The sequence below is a fragment of the Artemia sp. Qi Xiang Cuo genome, unplaced genomic scaffold (genome assembly GCF_049724085.1).
Source record: "Artemia sp. Qi Xiang Cuo unplaced genomic scaffold, ASM4972408v1 HiC_scaffold_3092, whole genome shotgun sequence".
Classification (NCBI taxonomy): domain Eukaryota; kingdom Metazoa; phylum Arthropoda; class Branchiopoda; order Anostraca; family Artemiidae; genus Artemia; species Artemia sp. Qi Xiang Cuo.
The window spans coordinates 76,890-96,601 of record NW_028300487.1 but is presented as its reverse complement, the minus strand read 5'-3'; the positions used below and the strand labels follow the sequence as shown (position 1 = coordinate 96,601).

At 35.1% G+C, this 19,712-nt stretch overlaps 1 long non-coding RNA gene across 1 annotated transcript; it reads right to left on the bottom strand.

Moving 5' to 3' along the window:
* Positions 1-560: 560 nt before the first annotated feature.
* LOC148938596 (uncharacterized) lies at positions 561-11,259 on the bottom strand. Its single transcript, XR_016143668.1, has 2 exons — positions 11,090-11,259; positions 561-1,268 (listed from the first exon to the last, which is right to left on the bottom strand). It is a non-coding gene; the product is annotated as an uncharacterized LOC148938596 (long non-coding RNA).
* Positions 11,260-19,712: the final 8,453 nt, after the last annotated feature.

The following is a 19,712-nucleotide window of genomic DNA, read 5'->3' as shown; positions in this document are numbered from 1 at the left end:
AAAAATAATTTATTTTTAACTGATCAAATTACGTCAATTATGATTTTAGTTGGTTAAAAGACATAGTTTGTTACACAGATTTGTTGTGAATTGTTTTTTTTTACTTGTGAATTTTTTTGTTATGTTATGAATAGTTTTGAATTGTTATGTGTTATGGATTGGTTTTTATTGTTATGAATATTCTTCAACTGAATACAACGTTCTATATTGTGCTAAAACTTCATCTCAATCATAACAATAAATTTTAGGTTATATTTTGAAACATCTTTTCAAACTTAGCACTATAGTTATTTTATTTTTGAAAAATATTTTTAATAGTTTCAATAAAGAGGCTACCGACGACGCAAAATAAGACCGTAATAGAAATTAAACAATTGACATCACCATCGTTGAAAACCCTGTACTGAAGACTTGCAGTCCCTCACCTTCATTGAAAAGAAAAATTGTTGTTTTCCTTGTTTTTACTAGTGCTTTGGAGACGAATAACACTGCTTGTGTTGCATAAAGAATCCAAATTGAATATTAAGACTATGAAAATGATTACTTGAGAGATTTATAACTTCGTCTTTAATTTTCTCCTGGATATTTATGATCTCTTCTTCTATTTTAAGAATTTCATAAATACAATAAATCACTTTCTGATTTTTTGATGCAAGTTTGATGTTATTATTATGTATATCTTAACTGTTATTTATAAAATCACGAGTGACAGAGTTAAAAAAAAACCCTATCGCTATTATTGTTGGCATCCTTTATATAGTTTAATCTGTTTGCCGAAAACAATAGATTGTATAAGACATTCCTAGAATGTTAGAAAAGGATTTAAACAAGACCAAAAAGTTCTTTATTTGACTTTCTTTTCAAGAATAAACTTTGGGACATAAACATGATTATTCCAGACCATTCCGACCATCAAGGACCATTAGAAAATAAATTTGTTCCAAAAATGGGACCGCTAGACACTATATTAAAAAACAATTAACTTCATGACCATCAACTAAAATTCTTTTGGAGTTTCTACTGCATTTTCCAAGGCTGTTCAAAATGCTATATTCTATTGTGGCCTGCAAACATAAAAGAAATATCAATAAGCATACCACTGTCCACGTTAACATTCGGCTCCAGTTTCAGAGGGTTGCAATTGGGTTCAAGCTTGGCAGACACGTCTTGAAAAAAATTCACAAGATTACTACCATCCATCGGTAATAAAATAGGATTAGTACATCCAAACATACTTTTATGATCATTTGGTAGAGGATCTTCAAGTTCTAAAGAAAAATTATGGAAAATTTATTTCAGAAATCTCAGGACAATAATTTAATGAGAATCAAAGACACTTTTAATACCCACAAAAAGTATTACAATGTTTTGACTTTTTACAATCAAGCATTTTATGATACAAAACAAGAAGTAAAGCAGAAAATTAGAGAACCATTAGAGAACCAAACAAACCAAAACCAAAGTCAGTCGTTTGGAGCTAAATATGCACCAAAACAACAACATTATATACTAGCTCCAGATAAATGAAAATCTAAAATTACCAATCAATTAGCATAATAAAAGTTAAATTATCTAATAATCTTGGTTTCACACAAAAATTCTTGCTGAGGGCATGACAGCTCCTGATGTATGGCAGAAAAAAATTCAGTGGGAAAATAAAACCAAGGACAGAATATTTTTTTTCTATGAACTCGAAAGAATTTTTAGGAAAATATTTGTGAAGGAGTTATGATTTTTGGAGGGCCGTAAAGAACACATTAAATTTTCATGTAAAGAGTGGGGTGGCTTTTATATTTTCAATTTCAAAAAACTAGTTTTATGGGAAATATTTAGGCTACTTCAAATACGTTAAACAAAACGATTTAGATTTGAAAAATGAAAAAGAATTAAAGCATAGAGAAAAAGCCTTCAATCAAAATTAAGCAACTTGATATTGCCATATAAAAACGTAATTAGATTTTCTGTCTGAACGGTGTCTAAGCACATTTCTGTCTGAAAAATGTTTAGCACATAATGGCCATTAATAGTAAAAGCAATAACTTACTGACTTAAAAAAATAGCAGGTTAACTTTGTATGCCATAATAGATCTGTCAAAACATTCATTTAAAAGAATAATATTATTCTTAATATTAATTATATGTGAATAATAATAATAATTATATGTAATAATAATAATATTAACATTTCGATCATTAAATATCAGTATATGTATATTAAACTTACAATGCACATTCATTTGTATTTTTTTCAGTAAAGTGTAAATTATGTCTTGGCCTTCGGAAGGCATAGTGGTTTTGAGCCCTACTCTGTTAATTTCTGATCGTTTTGAGTTTGACTGGGTTATTTATTGTAATTTCTGTTCGTTTTGGGTTTCATTTATTTATCGATACTGATTTGTGGTAGTTTCACGCTTGGTAGATTATTTGGTTTTATTTTTGCTCATTTTTGGTTTAATGGAATTCTATACTTTTCTTTGAAAACCTTACTTTGTGGAAAGTTTTTTTTAATTAATTTCTGTTATATTGACACAGTCTTTTCAGGGAAAAAGAAAATAATTCTTTCAATCTTTCGTTTTTTTTGAAGACTTTATAATTTGGCCTGCTATTTGTATGTTGGAGAAAATTTTTCAGCAATTTATAACAACATACACCCTTTTAAAAATACAGACACAAATAGTAGTGTTTAATTTAGTTTCATACGTCATCTAGTTGACCTGAAATAGAAAACTTAAGAAAATCTGTTTACTTTCTTTGACAGCTTGGATACACTTACGCTTTTTTGATTTGGTTAAATTTTAGGAGTAGAAGTAGCCCCGAAAGGTTTGACATAACACCCTCAGTCGTTCTTGGATAATGCTGAGATGCCTTATTGGGAATTAGCGTTAACACAGTGTATTTTGATTTAATCTCAAGACAACATTTAGTTTTTAAACATAATGGGCAAATGGGAGGGTGGGCTTGGAAGGGGGACTAATTGCCGTCAAATCATTTTCGACTATAAAAAAGGGCATTAGCCCTTTTTATTTTCAATCGAAAGAGCCCTTTTCGAAGTTCCTAAGACAACTCCTTTGATACGAAGTGCCCTGGTCTAAACAAAAAAAAGAAAAAATAATAATAATAATATATTGTACCAACATCAATCTTTACTATAAAAATGTTGAGCCTTCCAATCACTTTCTACTATTAAAAAGGGAACTAGCGGTTTCAATTTCCAATCGAATGATTCGTTTTTGAAGTTTCTACGACAACGCTTTCTATAAAAAAAGACCTTATATGACCCAAGGGCATAACTTAAAACCCTTGCCCTGAGGGCTGTGGGGGAGTGTCATCCTCAAAAACATAATTACCAGACTTTTTAATTACGTTGAACAAAATGGCTATCTCAAAATTTGATTCGATGTGTTCGGGGAAATAGTAGATGTGAGAGGGGTGTTAGTTATACTCCAATCACTTTTGACCATTAAAAACGGCACAAGCCCTTTTAATATCCAATCGAATGAGCCCTTTTGGAAATTTCTATAACATCACTATCTATAAATACCTTATATACCCCAACGGCATAACTTACAACCCATGCCCTGAAGGCTCTGAGGGGTTTATCATCCTCAAAGACCTAATTGCTAAAACTTTTAACTACTTTGAACAAAATTATCTTATTTTATTATTATAGATATTATTACTATTTTGTGGTAGAGTTTTAAGTGAGCAATTCTTTTTGTTTTGTTTTACTATTTGCATTTCATTTCACTCAAGACGGCTATTAGTCTTATAGCCGAAATATTCGCTGAATTTTAATTACTGTCTTGGGAAAAAATTCATATAAGCTCTTATTAATATAAAAAGGCTTGAATTGAAAATGAAGTATTTTGTAGTAGGCATCAAGACATGGCTAATTGTAGAAAAAAAAAGCAAACACAGATAGTCCAAGTAATTGAGAGGTCAATGCTTAAATGGCTGCACGGGTAAATGGCGGGAGTAAGTATGACTCTCTTATTGGACTTCATCATTGATGATTAAATAGCTACCCACAGCACCCCATCGTTCTACTTGGAAAACTACCCGAACCCCATCGTAAAACTACCCAAAGCACCACACTGCCCACAGCACTGAGGGTAGTACAAACTAGCCTCAGCACCCCATCGTCCTACTTGGAAATTCCAAGGAGTAACAACATAAAAAAAACATTTTTAAAATAAGGATGAGAAAAACATAAACAAAAACAAAACATAAAAAAAACAAAGAAAAACAAACAAAAAAATAAACAAACACAAACATAAACATAAACAAAGAAGCTCGTCACGTGCAGGCTTTGCATGTTGAAAGCTTTCATCTTTCAAGAAGAATCTTTGAATAAAAATTTTTATTGGATGTGTTCGGGGAAAAGGCTGGCGTGAGAGGGGGGTTAGTTGCCCTCAAATCACTTTCGACTATTAAAAAGGGCACTAGGCCTTTGAGTTTCCAATCGAATGAGCCCCTTTTCAAGCTTCTACGATATAGCTCTCAATAAAAACCTTATATGCCCCCAGGGCATAACTTAAAACCCTTACCCTGAGGGCTGTGGGGGATTTTGATCCTCTTAGATATAATTTTCGGACCTTTCAACTACTTTGAACAAAATAATTATCTCGAAATCTGGATTGGATGTGTTTGGATAAAGGGTGGGCGTGGAAAGGGGTAATAGTTGCCTTCCAATCAATTTAGACTATTAAAAAGGGCACTAGCCATTTCACTGTCCAATCAAAAGAGCCCTTTTTGAAGTTCTTACGACAACGCTTTCTATAAAAAAAAAACCTTAGGCCCTATATGTCCCCAGGGCATAACTTACCAACCTTGCCCTGAGGTCTGTGGGGGGGGGGTTGTCATCCTCAAAGACCTAATTTCCAGAATATACAACTATTTTTAACCAAACGGCTATCTCAAAACTTTTATTGGATGTATGTGGGGAAAAGGTGGGCGTAAGAGGGGGGTTAGTTTCGTCCAATTACTTTTGACCATTAAAAAGGGCACTAGCCCTTTCAATTTCCAATCGAACGAGCCTTTTTTGAAGTTTCTATGACAACGGTTTCTATAAAAACTTATATGCTCCCCGAGCACTACTTACAACCCTTGCCCTGAGGGCTGTGGGAGCGTCCTCCTCAAAAACATAATTTCTATCTGGAAATCAACTACGCTGAACAAAAATAGCTATCTCAAAATTTTGATTGGATGTGTTTGGGGAAATGGTGGGCGTGGAAGGGTTGTTAGTTGCCTTCCAATCACTTTCGACTAATAAAAAGGGCATAAGCCACTCCAATTTCCAATCGAATAAGCACTTTTCGAGGTTTCTACGACAACTCCTTCGATATGAAGTACCCCGGTCTAGGACCAGGAAACAAAAAAAAACAAAAAATAAATAAATAATACATTGTGCCAACATCGTTCTTTACTTGCGCTGCCTATGATTTGGAGTTCCCAAGTTATCTTAATGAATTGTTTCAAGAAGAATTATAAGTACATTTGTCAATAAACGTTCTTTTATTTTCTATTTTATATATTTATGTTTAAGTCAGAAATGATTTGAATTTAGCCTCTTCTCTATACTCCTCAGAGAACTCCTGTTATGAGCCATGATAACAACTAATCCTTCATCAAATGTCTTAAAAGTGAATGGGATATGCTTAATATTCATCTGAAGCTTAATCAGGAGTAAACAAAAATGCAACACACTAAAAAGCAATGTAAAATTATCCTCAGATTAAAAGTAGAGGTTTTTGGATCTTTCTAATAAAAAAAAAACACAATTTACGCATTCCCTCTATATTTGGGAACCCTATTACTCCTAATTAGGTAGGTAGGTAGGTAGGTACAGGTTTATTCATAAATCTGTTTCGTAGCACTTGCTAAATTACACCGATTTTTACAAACTCAAATAATAAAAAAAGAAAAGACAAAGAAGGGTAAAAATATCAGCTCTTGTTACACATTTTGGAAAAAAAAACGGCACGTAAGAATCTGCATGCCTTCGAGTGCGACACATTGGTGGCAACAGTTTCAGTTTATGAATCTATGGTGTTTGTTGTTTAATAGGAATATACAAAAATTCATTATCAATTTATCTCTTCTTTCGGACAACGATGGTAGGTCAATTGTTCTAAGTCCTTCCTCCTAGTTGATGTAGTCCCTGTCAAGAATCACTTTAACTGTGCGTTTTTGTAAATTTTCCAGCATTTCAGATAAGGATGGGGAATTTCGCACTGCAGGACCCCAAACTGGACAGGCATATTCTAGGTGAGGGCGGACATAGGTCACAAAGGCATTTCTTAACTGGTAACTGGAAAAACCAAAACGTTTCATTTTAATAATAGTTTGGAGGGCACTATAGGCCTTCGATGCCGCTGATTCCACATGGATGTTGAATTTTAGAGTCCAATGATAATATTACACCTAGTAATTTGGCACTGTTGGACAGGGGAAACAGAGAGTTTGGGACATCAAGATCACACTTTAGAGGGTTAGACCGAATAACTTTTGATTTGGTGGAGTTTATGGTTAGGTTAGCTTGCTCAACCTCCTTATTCAACATTTCCATCAGGTCGTGGGGGAAACAAGGGGTAACAATTGAATTTTTAGCTTCATAGTTAAGTAAAACTGAAAGATCATCGACAAATTTATATCTTTGGTCATAGTTCCTCAGCACAAAATTTATGACATCCACAAATATCAGCCCGGCTAATCTGGTGCCTTGAGGGGCACCACACGTAATTTTACGAGAAAAGGACACAGTATCACCCTCAAATAGAGGAAACACACATTGTCTTCTATTAGACAGAAATTCAGCGATTAGCAGAACTGTTAGTGTATTCACACTCATCAGTTTTAGGTTCAATTGAGCAATAGGGTGGGAGATTAGGTCGAAAGCCTTGCAAAAATCCACCATGGCAAGATCAACGATGGTATCTTTTTGGTCAAGCCAATTTACTAAAGTATCATGCAGACGCACTAGATAAATTGTGGTATTGCAGCCTGTGAGGCCCCCTATTGGTATTTATCAATGTTTGTGGAAATCTCATTGAGTGTTGCTTGAGCAATAAAGGCCTCAAACACTTTTGCGAAGGCAGGGATGAGAGATATAGATCTCCGTTCTTCTGGAGATTTAGGATGTTTAATTTTGGGTATAACTCTCACATATACAGTTTTCCAAACAGAAAAAAATACTCCTTCAGCAAAACAAGAATTCAGGATGTGACAAAATGGTCTAGCGATAAAAATGACATATTCACGAATGAATTTTACAGGTAGTTCATCGGGGTAGTAGGAAGAGTTGGGTTTGAGTTTGAGCAGTTCTTTGTAGACAGAAAATTCTTCAAGGGTTGGGGTCTGGTTTGGTGGGCACTGTTCAAGAATTCTAGCAAGTTCACTTTTGGATGGGGCAGGGTGGGTACTACAAATTGAGCTGAAAAACATGTTAACATCCTCAGCAGAGAGCTTACTTTCGTCGTCTTTATAAATAAGACGGTCGTCACTTTGAATCTTCCCAGGTATCCTTTTTACAGATTTGTGCCACTGCATGGGGTTAGTAGAAAATAGAGGATCAATCCGGTTTTTAACATAGTTAACTTTAGCTTTACGATTTTCTTTCACTATTCTATTCCTCAGCTTTTTAACAGCTAGACTTTCTCTACCAGAAGCTTGTGATCATTCGCGGATAAGTTGTTTTAATCAAGAAGTTATCTAGGGTTTGTCACTTTCACACTTTATATATTTTTTTACAGGGAATTGGCCAAGCTACTCTTTATACGGAAGGTTACTGAATGTATCTACTTTCTTGTGAATGTTGCTTTCAGCATACATTCCATTAAATGGTTCTTCAGTCAGCCACAGACCATATGAGCATATACTGGAATCTAATAGAGGACGATAGGTAATTTTTTGGCACATCGGCTTAGGCATTGCATGCTTGGCTCTCCATACAATAATCAATTGGTCTGCCTTGCCCAAGGGATTAAGGGTTTTTGGATCAATATAATAACTATCAAAGTTTGTGAGGATTAGATCTAGGGTACTGCTCGAAATATGCGTAGGAGTTTTCACCACTTGTCTTAGGCAAAACGATGAGCTAAGCCATGATTTACTGGTCTGGTTAAAATCACCAAAAATACAAATTGCGAGAGGCAGAATATTTGGACCTGATCCAATCAACAGAATGTTGCAGGTATGAAACGAGTTCGTTGCGGCAGCGTGAGCTCTTAGAGTAATACACTAATCCAAAAATTAGACAAGAAGTTGACCGGAGAAGATTTACGGGTTTGCAGTACAGCCATATCACTTCAAATTCATTATTTTTTAGTTCAAAATTTGAAAGCACAGATGCAAAAACATCCTTATGCCAACCAATACCAACACCACCAACTGTTCTATTTATTCTACGATCATGACGAGTCACAAACTCAGATGAGTAGCCAGTAAGCAAAACCCGGTCTTGGCAGGCATTACAGGTTTCAGTTATGCATGCACCACCGATATTATTATCTCGCATGTGACTGTCCAGAATATCAATTTTGTTCTCAAGCGACTGGGCATTGCAAAGTATGATGTTAGGAAACTGTGGAAAAATCTTGGTAGCTAGCTTCAGAGTAGAAGGGGTGGGGTTCGGGTCACTTTGGTTAGGAAAGCAGGATGGATCAGGTTGTAATGTTATATCTTCTTGTAAGTTAATTCTTATGAGAGAGCAGTGTTTCACAAAAGGCGGGGGTTTAAGTCTACGTCTGCTAGAATGCACGGGAATACTACAGTTAAGGGCAAGTCATTGTTGACTGTCGCTGTTGAGTGATTGACTTGACTCAATTAAGCTCTGAGGCCTATGTTGGCTTAAAACACTCTCAATTTGAATTTCTGCTTCTGAAACTATGGTCTTACCGAAGTTGGTTTTTGCCAAATTCTTCAGAATAATGCGTTTCAACTGATTGGGTAACTCTAATTGGGAGATTAGCATAGAGGTAGCAGTAAAGCTGGCTAATTTAAAGTCAATGGTTGATTCATCTTCCAAAGCATGTAGTTACTGAGTGAAATCTTTGGGGAGTAATTCCAGGTAGTTTTGTTGGTCTTGATGTCTTTCCTTGTGCAAGATTTTCCAAAAGGGGGTTCTTCAGGGTTTTTTAGGGGGCACTTGGTATCAAGGAGAACCATGGATTAGTTTCATCTTGGATGAGATTATTCTGAAAATTTCAACACTAGGGGAGGCATTGGGAACTGTTGGTGTCCTGGAGGCAATTGATGGTCTGGGGGCTACTGGTGGCCTGGGGCCTGTTGGTGGTTCAGGGGCAGTTGGCGGCCTGGAGCCTGTTGGGGGACGGGGGACTATTGGTGTCCTTGGGACTTGTATTGCTACAAAAGGGATTGGAAGTTGCTGCTCTTTTGCCATTCTTAGTATCTCTGTCCTTTGTTTATATTTAGGACAGTATCCTTTATCTAGGGACTGGTGTTTGCCCTTAAAATTAGTACATATTGGGTCAAATTGACAGTTTGACTCATTATGGTCCTTGCCTAGGCAAATCTTACAAATTTTGGAATCGTCTCTGCAGTATTTATCTGTGTGCCCAAGCCTTAGACATTTAGTACACTGTAATGGCTTTTCTTTGTATGGCTTGAAAGATTTTTGTTGGCCAAAGAGGAACACTTTGTCAATATTAAATTGTCCTTGAAGCTCAAACGACACTGTTTTAATGTTTGAGGTTTCAGCAGTTTCGCAACCAAGGGTATGGACACTAGAGACCGGAATAAATTCACCTTTTTTGTTCATCAATGCTTCCATCAAGTCTGAGTTTAGAAACGATTTAGGGACATTGCAGAGCACTATCTTTGTTTGTATCGGATTTGGGGACCACAGACGGGCTGTGACAACAATATTTTCAACACTTTTCAGCTCCATTACCTTTTTCACAGATATGGAATCATTCAAAAGGATAACTAGGGATCCTGATCTGTTTATATTCATATTAAAGTTGCAACGAATGGTCTTGAAAAGGGAAACTCGCAACTTTGGTAGATCACAGTTGTTAAACAAGGGATTATCACATTGGGGAACTAGTTGAATAATTACCGGGGAATCGGCTGGATTTCTTAGAGAGTTGTTCGTCATATTGGTTTGATGTATTATTACTGAATCTGGTGGACTTTTTGTTCTCTGTCTTCTACGCTTGGCCGAGTTTACTATCTTAAAGCCTTCTTCGTCTTTTTCAGTATCAGTTTTTGAGGGTGATGGACATTGGGTGGTATCCATGTTTAGGGTATGAATACCCTTCAGAGAGGTCGCTGGTACAGATACAGTTGTAGGGGGGAGGGGGTTCTAGCAAGAGCTTTTAAAGATGGTTGAAATCTCTCATATCAGGATGGTTGAAATCTCTCAAAATCACTCATATCTCTATCAGGAGGTTGTTTTGGAGGCTCCTTTTTTCCAAACATTTGAACTATTCAAAATCACAAATTCAAACACTAATTTGAATTTGTTTCCCAATAAATTCAAAATAATCAACAGTAACGAGAAAAGTACCAATAATCTAGTTTAGTTTTTACTTTTCAGTTGCCAAGAAATTTAAATATTCACTATTTTAACAAAGTTGAATAGGTCAACTTAAGTCAAAATATCCACAAGTCTTATCAAAAACATGAATTATTCACGTTTTGTTCACAGGTTAGGTTGCGAAATTGCTGGTATCCAGATTATAAATAATTCACAGGAGAAGAAACCTTTTCTCAATTCACAATCAAGACTAACTGATTATTAATTATTAGCTTGTTTACTTGTAAGTTTGAATTTACAAACATTTTTTCAAGGAAATGGGGATATTCTTTAAACTCCTCCTAAAAATATATCAAAAATTTAAAGGGAGGAAAAAACCTCATTGAAATTGATAATTATTTCATTGATCAGAGGGTAATCATTTATCAATTCACATAAGGGCAATAAAAAGCCATGACTAACAGGATTTTAGTTGAAAAATAATTGATAGATTTTACAATTTGTATTGTGTATTTTTCTAATAGAAGTAGCAGAAAATAAATAAAATATTTTATTTGTCCTAAATTTTAGAAAAACTAGCACATCAATTACCTTGCTTCACAGCAGTGATCCCAAAGACGTTGGGACTGTCCATCTTTCACAAATTGAGTCAAATACACGGTCAGCTTTTCTTGGCTGTTCTGAACAATTAAAAGTCTACAGAAACTGAATAATCAACGAATATGATAGCCATATCTTCAAAGAGTACAAGGAGAAAATAACCTAGAAAATAGTTTTCAGAAACAGGCATAAAAGGAATAGATAAATGGATTCCAAAATTCAAAACCAATTTATTAACATTTCATTCTTTACATTAATGACTTGCAATAAAAACAGTCTTATGGTAAATAGACTTGAATTCTTCGTTTATCCATGCAAATCCCAGATTCCTAGGAAAGTAAAGCCCTTTCAGAGGCAATGCTCAAGCGTTTTCCATAATAAAAGTCATAATGCTTCCTAAGATTCCTAGGAAAGTAAAGCCCTTTCAGAGGCAATGCTCAATCGTTTTCCATAATAAAAGTCATAATGCTTCAATTTATCTAAATTATTATTTTTTCCCAGACGTTTATATTGAGGTGCTGGTTGTCTAAGGTCAACAGGGAACTAATCTGATAGCCAATAAAAAATTCTAGTACCATCTTTAATGAACAAACATGAATGAAGGTCCACCAATCCTGTCCAATCCTTTTTTTAACTGCATTCTCAATAAGGACGTCTGACTAAAAATTTGGATAATTGTTCCAAATAGTCTGAAGATCAAACAATTATAAAGGACTCCTTAAAGATGGCACTTGAACTTTGGATTTCCATAAGCAAAGTGATGTAGCCCTGAAGCGTCTGTTGACTTTCCAAAACTCAATACATCTTGAGAGGGCGTTTTCATCCTATGCAGTTATCAAGAACAAACATAGAAATAAACTTCATGCAACTTCGGAATCAAGACTCTACCTCTCATCATTTGGTCCAGATCAATGACTCCATTGAGAAGCATAAAGTTTTCTATTCAAAAACCTACATAAACTGTTAAAAATAATATGCAATATTTTCTATTACTTTGAAACTATTTTAAAGATAAGTTTTGGATTGAATTTTACTCATAACAATAACCAACAAAACGTTCTTTTTCTTTTAATTTTTTGTTGAAAAAGAATTTTAGTTAGAATAAGTATTTTTTCTGACATAATAAATATACTCACTTTTCAAATACAATGAATATCTAATGTGTGCCTTTAAAGCTCACTCTTTACTAAGACATTAAAAATAAACAGAACTAATCTATTAAAATATCATTGGTTGTTAATAGTACTACGTGAGAAAGTGTGCTCCATGATGAAAATCTTTGTTAAAAGGCATGGGATTTAAAAAAGGCTAGAAACTACTGCTCTAAAGAAAGGTTTTCTCATGTGCTGAATACAATTATTTGAATTTCATTACAGCTACTTTCCTTTTTGGTGGTATTTTCCTTTTTTTCAAAATTAGGCAGATGTTTCAGTCTCTTTGCTTTGGATGAGTTTTAATTTAATGAATAAAATTATTACTTAATTCAATTATTTATTATTATGACATAATAATTATTAATATAAGGATATTAATTTCATTAATTGTAAATACAATTTATGACATGAAATAAATACCAAGAATTCAATTTACTGAAATTGATTTACTTGGAATTAGGATAAAAGCCAACAATTGAAATGTCTTAAAGTGTTATCAAGATTTCTTTTTTTAGAGTCTTGGTTACTAATTCCTGGGCTGGTCTTTGCTTATAAGTTATAACTTGTCAATTTCTTTTTTTTAAACCTTCTGAGCATCCTTTAATTCTTGTACTTCAGTTATACCATTCTTAAAAGCAATGCAATGTGTGCCAAGCAGTATTTTTACATTTTGCCCAGCTAAGTAGTAGAATTCCTTGGGAATATTCAAAAGCTTTTACGAAAATTGGACTATCAGTTATGTTCATTCACAAAAATGTAGTGAGGGGAGGGGGATGAATTTTTTAGAAGCTAGGAATGCAAATTAATGTTCCCAAAAAGCATTATTTTCCAATGAAATTTACAAAAGTGTATCAATCAAAATTTAAAAGGAGACAAATTCCTCCACCAATTAACACTCTGGATACTAAGCATTAATGAAATAAGACTGTCTTTGTTTTATAAACTGAAATCTTCAGAATCACATCTGCCAGTGAGATACAGCACAAAGAAAGGTTTCCAAAATATTCAAAATTTTGCTTTAGACATCACCTGAATTATTCTTGGTTATTTACTTGGTAAATAACCAAGAATAATATTCTTGGTATAATTATTCTTCATCCTCACTTTCTGATGCACTAGGGGTGTCACTGTCTGGTTCTCTAGGGGCCCTATCAATCCAAGGGGAGAGCTTTGCAGCTTCAATCAAAAAATTATAAAATACTGTAGGTCTTTTCGCTTTAAATTTTGCAGAAATAAGAAGCGCAACACATACTGCTCCATGTATGCTGCTTCCATCCCTAGTCTTTTAAAGTGCTTTTTGAAGCATCTCCACAGACTTTCTATATTTTGAGCATGAATGGAACAGTCCTGTGGATCAACAAAATTGGCTGAATGATTGATTTGGTTATGAGGAATTAAAGTTTCCTTGTTTCTTTGGAGGCCTTCTTGGCCATCAGTCAGGGCTACAATAATTTTTTCTTTTGCTCTCTCTCTCTCTGTTCCACCAAAAACCCAAACTTGCCATGAAATCCTTCCCCTGTTGTACTTTCTTCTTGCAATTAAAGTTTCATTGATTTCAACTTCAACAACCTGCCCTCTTATAGGTTCTTGGTTTCCTTTCCAAGCCATCAGAACTTTAAAGCAAAAAGACATCCAGTCAATGCTTCTTTTTTTACTTATCTGGAGTTCCTCAATAACTGTTTGATGGTCCAACAGAAAGTGATTCAACAGATCCAACAGAAAGTGATTTATAAATATCAGGATTTGATGAGGCTTAATCCAGGCCTGATGCAAGAAACTCCCTTTTCTATTGGATACTGAATAGCTGCAAAATGTTCTCTTTTTGGTCTTTGGGATGACATAGCTCTTGCTGCATTTCCACATATTTTCAGATGCGTAATAGTTGTATGGTATTGCAGGTTTGGCACATTACTAGTGATGGTAAGACACTATGAGTCCTGAAAAAGGTTGTTGCTTGCTTCATCATTGTTTATAAATATGTTTATTGCAGTATAGTAAGACTTTTCAAATGACTGCCACATAGACATTTTATAATAACTGGCAATATACAAATCAGAACAGTTGAAAATGATATTTTTCTATCTGAGTAATCTTAATTTTTTTTTTAAAGCTTTCAGCCTAAATATAACCAAAGTCCAAATTCTAAACTGTATCTTAATTTTGAATTAAGAACAAACTAAACAGGGAAGACCTAATTTTGTACATGCTTCACGCCAAAACTAGGTTAAGTTATGAAATTAGGTCACTTTAAAGTGACCAATTCTGATGTTAGTGGTATATATTTGTATTAGACCCTGGCACCATTCCAGCACATTGACTGTAATGCCTACCGAACTATAAGGCCCAATTGACTGCCAACATCAAGTGCTTGCATATACAGGCCTGGTTGACTGCCAACAGTGCACCACAAGCAATGTGGGTGGCAGTATGTATCATCCAGGTTCAAACATGTTTCGTGGTAGCAATTACCTGTGAGTGAGGGAGCAAGCCCAGCTCAATAGTAATCAAAACTCTAAAAAACCTGAACACTTTGTAGCCTAATTGGAATATGCCACAGAATCTAACATTTTTCATCCAAGGGACCTACTGACCTAGATCATAACTTGTAACCTAGTTTTGGGTGAAGCTGTACAACTTTCAATTAGGATGCCTGGTATGATATTTCACATGACTGGCACATAGACATTAGAAACAATACCATTAGACCTTTTGATTAGTTTCAGAAAAATGACAATTTTGAAATTTTGACCGATGTTGAGCAGACAGAAAACTGAAAACGGACACGGAGTGAGAAAGCTTGCTGATTACCCTCCAATCTCTCTTCAACGTCTCCTCAGGATACCTTGAAAGTTTCAGTTTAATACCTTGAGCAGCTTCTTATATATTGCTGATATTCCCTATTCACAACCAACAAATAGATAGTGTTTTGATTTTGTTCAGCCTGACTCTCAGCAGTTTTAGGCGTATACCGCCCAGATAATCCCCCCCTCAAAATTTCCCCTAGAATATATCCTCCGTGGTAAATACCCCCCCCCCACGGAAACTAACCCTGCTAAAAATACCTCCCGCTCAAAGCACCCCTGGGGAATACCCCCCTTGAGAATACGTCCCACCGGAAAATACCTTTCCAGGACTTACTATAGTCCATAGAACCATCCCTGAAAGTTTCTATTTCCTAAACTAATCTCTTTCCAAGATAGCATACTTCCAAGGCATAGGTTTATTTTCATAAGGTTTATTTCCGTAGCCTAACCCTCTCCGAGATAGCAAAAAGTAGCTAAACTAAAATTTTACCCCTTAAAGTTTCATTTCCCTAACCTAACCCCTCTACAAGATAGTGAAAAGTAGATAAGTAGAAATTTACTCTAGTCAAACTCAAAACAAGAAAAATTGAAAGGAGTAGGGCTGACAACCTCCACGCTTTCTCAAAACCAGAACATAGTTGGCACTTACTAAAAAAAACAAATGACTGAGTTTTGTCGGATTAATATACATATTACTTTCACAATAACAGTGTAGACCTGAAATGTTCTAAGATATCATAAGAGAGTAGATATTAATTTCAGATTTTTGATACGTTTTTTAAATTTTCTTCCCCCCCCCCCTTCAAACAAAGTCCTGTTTACAGCCTTGGGGGGACCAAACATCCATTTCTACGCTTTTTAAATTGAAAATATTGGCCAATCCACTTGGGATCACCCCCCCACCCGCACCCCCCGTGGTTTCCCGCATCTTTAAATTCTCTAACATGAAATGTCGGATCTAATGCCATCTATCAACTATACAAAAGAAATTTTGATTTTACTAAGTCGGAGCTGATTTCCAGCTTTGCGCAGCACTTCCACTCTTGTCAATTTTCCAGCCCCCCATAAAAACCTACTAAAACACAAATGGTGCTTACTGTATAAAATGGGTACTCGTCCCACAAAGTACTTTCTTCTCGTTTCTGAGCAGTCTTTGTTCATAGTGTGAAAAAGGAACGAAAAAATAAAAGAGGAAAAACCTTCGATTTTTTTCTTTTGAGAAAACGAAAAACAAGGGACAGCAATACTCGTCTAAATTCAGAGTTTTTCAACCAGTTTTTCCATAAAATGGACTATCTGAATTATTACAGTGCCTTCAGGTGCTTGAAACATTTCTTTTCTCCGAAAATGCTGAAGAGAAAGCCACGAACATAGATCGTAGCTATTGATGACCCTATGATAAACGCAACTAATAGTGGTTCAGACACTAACTTTTTCAAATAATTTATTTGGCAAAACTAGTGAAAAAACAATAAGACAGCTATATCATCTAATCTGTTTATCACAACCTGAATAGAATAAGTTTCACGAGAACTTTCGCCACTCCCAGTAAAGTTTTCTTTACGATGTCTCCAGGGACTAGGGCACAGGAAAAGTCAACTAGCATTTTAAGTATCAATATGAAAGCACCTTTATAATCAAAAACGAGAATTTAGAGTATCAGTGTGAAAACACATTTACAATCAAAAATTAGTGGGAATGAAATAACTAAAATGAGGAAGTGCGTCCAAATTCAATTTATGTAATGATGTAACATAAATTTAAGTAAGATAAAAAAGTGAAATTAGATTGTGATTTTGCTAACGATTGTATAGGATTTAAGATAATGGAAATTTTTGTATCAATTTTGTTTTTAGTATGATGTTTATGTATGAATATTCATTTGTCCATTGCCAAGGGTTCAAAGAAAAAATATGAAAATTATGAATAGAAATCTCTTCTCTGCTCACTTCAAAGAGCCCAAAATAGGGCAGTGAAGGCTACTTTTCTTTTCCCTCGGCTTTACCCTTCCTCTGATCTTTATAATTATACTGGAATAGCTCTGCTGGATCGTATTGTGGGTAAAAGTAATCTTTAGTTAGCGAATTCTGCTTTTCTAGGTACACTTCTACCGCCTCTGCAGCAATTTTTTTCACGGACAGGCTCAGGTAGGTACTCTACTTTTTTACGTAGTTCTTCTCGTAGACTTATTTTGCCCAAATGTTCATCTACAACAGCCCAGAGGTCTCCTGTTTATAAATCAATTCAATTATGGAATTCAAACCTACCGGGTGTCCCGTTATTTCCGTCTGCAAAGGCAGTTATTCGTCGTGTCTTTCCAGTTTAGTAATTTCTCTCTCCTTCGTTTATTTTCCCTGTTTTCTCTTTTCCTAGTGTTTCTCCTTTTTGTGTTTTTCCCTTATATATCGTTATTATTATATTTTTTTTTTCTTTTTTTTTACTGTATGGTAGTATTTACTTTCTTTAATCTTTATTTCATATATATTGTTTGATTTAGAGTAATATTTATGGTTGTTTTAGTGCTTTATTATTGTGTTGTAAGGCCCACAACAAGCCAAGCTTCTTGGGCCAAATAATTTTTCTTTACGTTTGTAATAGAGTTTAGTATTAATAAAATGATTGATTGATAAATGGTTTGAAATGTTAGAGCGCAATTTTGCGTCACTGGCCCAGTAACTGAAGATGTCATTAGATATTCTTGTGGGACACCAGTGAGCTTAATGGGTGTTTTTGCGTTTCTGAGTCGTTGTGTGGTGTCACCAGTGAGCTTTTCAGTCAATGGGCTTCAAGAGCTCCAGTCACGGAAATCGATGAAAAGACGCGTAAAGTTAAGCAGTCACTGGCCCAGTGACTGCTTAACATAGAAACATCTATTAACATAGTGATGCAAAAATACATTCTTAGCTTTTCTTGCTCTTTTTTCTTTGAATTGTAGTCAACCCTCAACAAATAAAACATAAAAATAGAATTCGGACCCACTCAAGAATTGCAAACTGTTTGACTGACTTATCGTCTATGAGCCTACAAATTATTGTAACAACACAAAATAGTTGAACTAAACAACTGAAAACAATTCAAGGCTTCTCCACCACATTGCAGTGAAATGTCTGTCTCTGTCCTCTTCATTGCCAAGTATTTCGTAACGAAGATCACTGGGTGATTTTTGTTTATCAGTGATAAGGATAAAAATATCAAAAATTCTCACACACAGATAGAGACAAACACGTTTACGTTCCATCGCACAGAAAGATTCTTGCATCCAATAATTGCCGCGCGCGAAGTTAAGATAAGAATCTTAACTGACAGAAAAAGGATATCGTTGCATATCTACATTAACAGTTTTCCTTCAGTTTTTTTGTCTGGAAAAATTCTTTTTTTGTAAAATAGTGCTACTTAGCAAAAAGAGTGCCACTTTAGTAGGAATGACAGTACCAGCGCAGGAAGAACATAATTTATTCAAGGATTATCGATCGAGTCTAATGGTGTCAAGGTCAATTGATTTGTTGTTGTTCGTCTAGGTGTAATGACTCCGGGGGGATGTTGGCGCATGCGCACTGACGAGAAGATGTGTACTGATCTAGAACAAGAGGGGGAAGTGAATTTCCGAGAAATTGATTTACATAATCAGTGGGGAATGTATTGATCGAGACTAATGGAATTAGAAATGACATCACTTGTTTCCTAGGAATTATACGGGACTCTAAAGAGATAGAAATTCCATTTTTAAATATGGCTTCTTTGGTCCTTACTGACAGAGATAAATTGATATTCTATTTTTAAATATGGCTTCTCTGATCTTGAGGTCAGAGAGATAAATTGATATTCTATCAAAGCCATAATAGTGTAGCTACGAAAACCTTCGAGATGAAGAGATTAACGCGGGAAAGGGTTTCCTAGGAAGGGTTTCCAGTTACCTGAATGCATTCAACAGTTACCTGAATGCATTCAACCGAGTAAGAGCTCCTCGCGCCAGGACCTATTACAAGTGAATGAATTGGTCGAGTTGAACAGTTAATATTAACCGTGATAAATTAGTCTGCTGTGAGCTGAACTTATGAACTTTGATATTTGAATTTGAATAAGTTTCTAAAGGATGGGAAAGAGAAAGATGAAAATTGAAGAATCTCTAAACTTGTCTGCGTCTACGGCAACAAGTCAAGGTGATGAAGTTTCTATAAAGTCTTTAGCAGAAAGTATCAGTTTGATTTTAGAAACAGTTAAAGGAAATACTACCGCTTTAGAATCACTAAAATCTAACATCAAAGCAATTGAAGATAATGTAAAAAAATTGGAAGAAATTGTTTCTGAATCGAGTAAAGACGTGGCGCAACTGATACCGCGTGTTCAGAATGTTGAATTAGAGACGGCAAGCTTCAAAAATCAAATATCTGTGTTGGCGGAGGAAAAAATTGCGCTTAAATCACATATCGACAATATGTCGCTTACTCTGATGAAATTCGAAAGTAATGAAAATGATAAACATTTAGTGATGTGGAATGTGAAAGTTTAAGATGAAATAAGAGCACAGGAATTACTGTCTAAAGTTGTTATTGAAGGCCTTGATCTCCCAGCCCCAAGCCCAGTTAAGTTGGTGGATTCCAGGGAAAATGCCAAATTCTTGAAATTTGAATTGCCATCGAGGTTAATCAGGAATTC